The 6,000-nt window shown below is 44.5% G+C and overlaps 1 protein-coding gene across 1 annotated transcript in view; it reads right to left on the reverse strand.

Moving 5' to 3' along the window:
* The window catches only part of LOC128643916 (nucleolar pre-ribosomal-associated protein 1), a gene marked incomplete at its 5' end in the record, with an annotated part of 233,169 nt that overhangs the window by 35,427 nt on the left and 191,742 nt on the right, over window positions 1-6,000 (reverse strand). The gene's annotated exons all lie outside the window — the stretch shown is intronic.

Raw genomic sequence — 6,000 nt, forward strand, 5'->3', positions numbered from 1 at the left:
TGTAGAGAGGACCAAGTTGCACCCTTGCAAATCTGTTCCACAGAAGCTTCATTTTTGAATGCCCAGGAAGAGGAAACGGCCCTCGTAGAATGAGCCGTGACTCTCTCAGGAGGCTGCTGTCCAGCAGTTTCATAGGCCAAGTAAATTATACTCTTCAGCCACAAAGAAAGAGAAGTAGCCGTAGCTTTCTGACCCTTACGTTTCCCAGAGAAAACAACAAACGGAGCTGAGAACTGGCGAAAATCCTTAGTCGCCTGTGAATAGTATTTCAACGCAGGCACCACATCTAGGTTGTGCAGCAGACGCTCCTTATGAGAAGAAGGGTTAGGACACAAAGAAGGAACAACAATTTCTTGATTAATGTTCCTATCCGAAACTACCTTAGGAAGGAACCCCAACTTAATACGCAGGACTACCTTATCAGAATGAAACATAAGGTAAGGGGATTCACACTGCAACGCCGAGAGTTCTGAGACTCTGTGAGCAGAAAAAAATTGCAACAAGAAACAAAACTTTTCAAGATAATTTAATATCTATGGAATGCATAGGCTCAAACGGAGCCTGCTGAAGAACTTTAAGAACATGGTTAAGACTCCAGGGAGGAGTAACAGGCCTGATTCTGACCAAGGCCTGACAGAAAGATTGCACGTCTGGTACATCCGCCAGACGTTTATGCAACAAAATAGACAAGGCAGATATTTGACCCTTCAAAGTACTCACAGATAAACCCTTCTCCAGACCCTCCTGGAGAAAAGACAAAATTCTAGGAATCCGAACTCTACTCCAAGAGTAACCTCTGGATTCACACCAATGCAGATATTTACGCCATATCTTATGGTAAATCTTTCTCGTCACAGGTTTACGAGCCAGAATCATGGTCTCAATGACCGACTCAGAAAAACCACGCTTAGATAAAATTAAGCGTTCAATCTCCAAGCAGTCAGCTTCAGAGAAACGAGATTTGGATGACGGAAGGGCCCTTGAAGTAGAAGCTCTTTCCGCAGTGGGAGTCTCCAAGGTGGGAGAGATGACATATCCACTAAGTCTGCATACCAGATCCTGCGAGGCCACGCCGGTGCAATGAGGATCACCGACGCCCTCTCCTGCTTGATTCGAGCAATAACCCTTGGAAGGAGAGCGAACGGAGGAAATAGGTATGCTAGGCTGAAATTCCAAGGAACCGCCAGAGCATCTATCAGTACAGCCTGAGGATCCCTTGACCTCGATCCGTACCTCGGAAGCTTGGCATTCTGTCGAGATGCCATGAGATCCGGCTCTGGCTGTCCCCATTTGAGAACCAAGTTGGCAAACACCTCCGGATGAAGTTCCCACTTCCCCGGGTGAAAGGTCTGTCTGCTCAGAAAATCCGCTTCACAATTGTCCACTCCTGGAATGTGGATTGCACATAGACAGCAGTTGTGGGTCTCCGCCCACTGAATAATCATGGCTACCTCTGACATGGCCAAGGAACTCCGAGTTCCTCCCTGATGGTTGATGTAAGCCACTGAGGTTATGTTGTCCGACTGAAACCTGATAAACTGGGCTGAAGATAACTGAGGCCAGGCCAGAAGAGCATTGAAGATTGCCCTCAACTCTTGAATGTTTATGGGGAGAAGAGAATCCTCCCAAGTCCATGTCCCCATAGCCTTTAGTGAGCCCCAGACTGCTCCACAACCCAGCAGGCTGGCGTCCGTTGTCACAATCAACCAGGTGGGTCTGCGAAAGCAGGTTCCCTGTGAGAGATGCTCCTGACACAACCACCAAGGAAGAGAATCTCTTGTCGCCTGGTCCAGATGTAATCGTGGGGACAGATCTGCGTAATCCCCATTCCACTGCCTGAGCATGCATAACTGCAGAGGTCTGAGGTGGAAACGGGCAAACGGAATGATGTCCATGGCAGCTACCATCAGACCGATCACGTCCATACATTGAGCCACTGACGGCCGAGGAAAGGACTGAAGGGCCAGACAATATTTGAAGATTTTTGATTTTCTGACTTCTGTCAGAAAATTTTTCATTGATAGGGAATCTATTATGGTTCCCAAGAACACTACCCTTATAGCTGGAATTAAGGAACTCTTTCCCAAATTCACCTTCCAACCGTGAGAACGTAGGAAGGATAACAACATCTCTGTGTGAGAGTTCGCTTGTTGAAAGGATGGAGCCTGAACCCGAATGTCGTCCAGATAAGGCGCCACTGCAATGTCCGGCAACCGGAGCACCACCAACAGGGATCCCAGGACCTTTGAAAAAATTCTGGGAGCTATGAAAAGGCCGAATGGAAGAGCCACAAACTGGAAGTGATTGTCTAGAAATGCGAACCTCAGAAACTTGTGATGATCCCTGTGGATGGGAACATGCAGGTGCGCGTCCTTTTAATCTACCGTCGTCATGAATTGACCCTCCTGAACCAAGGGAAGAATGGAACGAATAGTTTCCATCTTGAAGGACGGTACTCTGAGGAACTTGTTTAGACTCTTGAGGTCTAAAATTGGTCTGAAGGTTCCTTCTTTTTTGGGAACCACGAACAAATTGGAGTAAAATAACAGACCCTGTTCCTGCATTGGAACAGGAACTATCACTCCCAGGTCGGAAAGGTCCCGAACACAGAGTAAGAACGCTTCTCTTTTTATCTGGTCTACAGATAATCTTGAGAGCAGAAACCTGCCCCTGGGAGGAAAGGTCTTGAACTCTAGTTTGTATCCCTGGAACACAATGTCCACCGTCCAGGGATCCTGAACATCCCGAACCCAAGCCTGAGTGAAGAAGGAAAGTCTGCCCCCCCACAATATCCGGTCCCGGATCGGGGGCAGACCCTTCATGCAGACTTTGAGTCAGCAACGGGCTTATTGGCTTGCTTCCCCTTGTTCCAAGACTGGTTGGTCCTCCAGGAAGGTTTGGACTGATCTTGCTTACCTTTGAAGTTTCAAAAGGAACGAAAATTACTCTGACGTCCCTTTTGTTTATTCCTCTTTCCTCCCGTAATGTCAATTTTTTTTCCAGCCAAGCCCGGCCCAAACAAGGTCTTACCCTGGTAGGGAATCGCCAAAAGCTTAGATGAAACATTCGCAGACCAGGATTTCAACCATAAGGCTCTGCGGGCCAGTACGGCAAAACCAGAAATCTTAGCTCCCAGCTTAAGAATCTGTAGGGAAGCATCCGTAATAAAAGAATTGGCCAACTTAAAGGTAAGGTAAAGTTTCAATTAATTGCAATCATATATTGATAGTAAATATCACTAATAATGTAGTCGCTAACTTTTTAAAAAAAAAAAATTATATATTGTACCTGTAATCCAAACTTTTTATTTTCAAGCGTTGTATTCCATCCTCCTCCCCCATGCCACTTCCGTGTTTCTCTCTGTTATTACAGGAAGCGTTCTCACCCCTTTGTTGTCGTCACGTTTTTTGCGCGTTCACAGAGTAAGTATTTTATGCGCATGCGCCACTTCCCCCGCTGCCAGATACATTGTTGCGCATATAACGATGTAGTCATTGAACTTGTTAGTTACGTTCATCGCAGGCAGCAACTGAAATACATTTGATTGGATACAATGAATGAAAACTAAGCGATCGCTACACCGCTAGCAATGCGCATGCGCTACTCGCGAACGAGCTCAGACTGGAGTGGGTTGAGTCGAGTCCAGCGCATGCGCTCAATCGGCGACTGACGTCAGAATTGCCGGGCTAAACCCCTGTAGGGGAAACAGCGGATTGGATATTTATCGAGCAAGCTGGTGTCAATCAAATCAAGGAAAATGTCGGGCGGACGAAAGATTAGACACAGGACAATGTTTGAAAGGTAGATAAAGTTATATTTCGGCTTGATAATTTAAAATTGATGAATGAAACTTATGTTTTTTTTTTATAATAGCACACATAGCGTTAAGTAGTGTTATCAACTTTACCTTACCTTTAAGAGCCTTGATCCTATCCTGGATCTCTTCCAGGGGAGTTTCTGTCTGAATAGAATCAGACAACGCATCAAACCAGTATGCCGCCGAACTAGTGACGGTAGCAATACACACCCGCAGGTTGCCATTGTAAACCTTGGTGAACCTACACCTTTTTGAGCAACCTCTCTAACTTCTTATCCATAGGATCCTTAAAGGAACAACTATCCTCTATGGGAATAGTGGTTCTCTTAGTCAAAGTGGAAATTGCCCCTTCCACCTTGGGAACCGTCTGCCAAGACTCCTTGATAGAGTCAGCAATAGGAAACATCTTCTTAAAAATAGGGGATGGAGAAAAAGGGATACCAGGTCTCTCCCATTCCCTAGCAAAATTCTCTGTAGCCCGATCAGGTACAGGGAAAACCTCCACCATGGAAGGTACTTAAAAATACTTAAGTAACAAATGGAGGTGTTCTAGCTTAAACCTGAAGGATACAACTTCAGCATCAGAAGAAGGAATTACACCGAGTCTCAGATTTCACCCTCAGATGCTACCGAAGTATCTTCCTCCTCAGATTTCTTGGAGGGAACATTCGAAATAGCCACAACTGTGTCAGAAACCTTACTTACTGCTGATTCTTTACATTTCCTCTTGCGTTTTCCCTGCAGCATGGGAAAAGCAGACAGCACATCAGATACCGTTGAATACATGAGGGTAGCGATGTCTTGCAACATAACTCCAGGAGGAGTTTGAGAGGAAGCGCAGGGCACTGCATGTGTGGATAATAACATTTGGGACACTTGAGAGGAGAAAGCTGCGGCACATCTTGAACATTGTCAGAAGACCCCTGAACAGCCTCTGCCTTAGACAATGTTGGCTCAGAAAAAAGTCTATCCCTGTAACTTAAAGTTCTCTCAATACATGAGGAACAGAAAGGGATTGGTGGTTCCACATTAGCATCAAAACAAAGAACAAGTAACATTTTGCAGGGCTCTTGGTCCATCTTTACTCACAATTGAACAAATTAGAATTAAATAAACTTATATTTCAAGTTGAAATTAACACACAAAACCATTACTGTCTCTTTAATTTTTTAAACGTAACTGCTTTATTTTTTCTGCAATGAAAAAAACGGTCACAAACATTCCGAACAACCTCTACACCTCAGCTTAGCTTTGCTGAAGAGCCTACCTGCCTTGCTGACACCGGAGTGTATATCCTGCTAGAAGAAGTGAAGGGGAAAAAAGCGCGCAACAGAAACTTGCCGCCTCAGCTAGCCCCGCCCATCGTGGGCTTATCAAAATTAACCTCCCGGTCGGCAAAATGTACTCTTAAAGGGACATTATACACTCAATTTTTCTTTGCATAAATGTTTTGTAGATTATCTATTTATAAAGCCCATAACGTTTTCTTTTGGTTTTTAAAAAATGTATAGTTTTGCTTATTTTTAAATAACATTGCTCTGATTTTCAGACTCCTAACCAAGCCCCAAAGTTTTATGAGAATACCGTCAGCTACCTTCTACAGCTTGCTCCGGTTTGTGTAAAGGGTCTTTTCATATGCAAAAGAAGGGGGAGGAGGGGGGAGTGTCTTATTTCCCACTTGCAGTGGGCTTTCCATCTACTTTTTCAACAGAGCTAAACAGAGCTTCTAAGTAAGTTTTTAAACAGTTTTATACTGGATTTTTATATCAGTATCTGTGCATCTTATTCTTAAAAGTAGTGTCTATTACATGCAGTTATATGAAAATGAGTGTATACTGTCCCTTTAAGTAAAGCCGCCAGAAGTAAGTGAAAACACACCACACATTGAGCCTATATCTCCTCGTCCCCAGTGCCTGCAAATACTGCCCTTTTTACCATTATCCCCTAATTCTATAGGAGAATGACTCTTGTGTCCCATCAAATGAATTAAAGTGCCATCTTTTTCCTGCATAGTCCGAGAAAAATAAAGTCAGCACTTACCTCCATGAAATCTGCCAGGCAGCAAGGCAGCTCACTAGGTTTGAGAGGCATGTACCCTCACATGGACCTGTGGAAGAAAAACAAAGACTGAGTAATTTTACTCAGGCTTTCAATGTTAGGGCAGCATTAACTACATGGGAGGC

This window comes from Bombina bombina, unplaced genomic scaffold (genome assembly GCF_027579735.1).
Source record: "Bombina bombina isolate aBomBom1 unplaced genomic scaffold, aBomBom1.pri scaffold_594, whole genome shotgun sequence".
In the NCBI taxonomy this organism is placed as follows: Eukaryota; Metazoa; Chordata; class Amphibia; order Anura; family Bombinatoridae; genus Bombina; species Bombina bombina.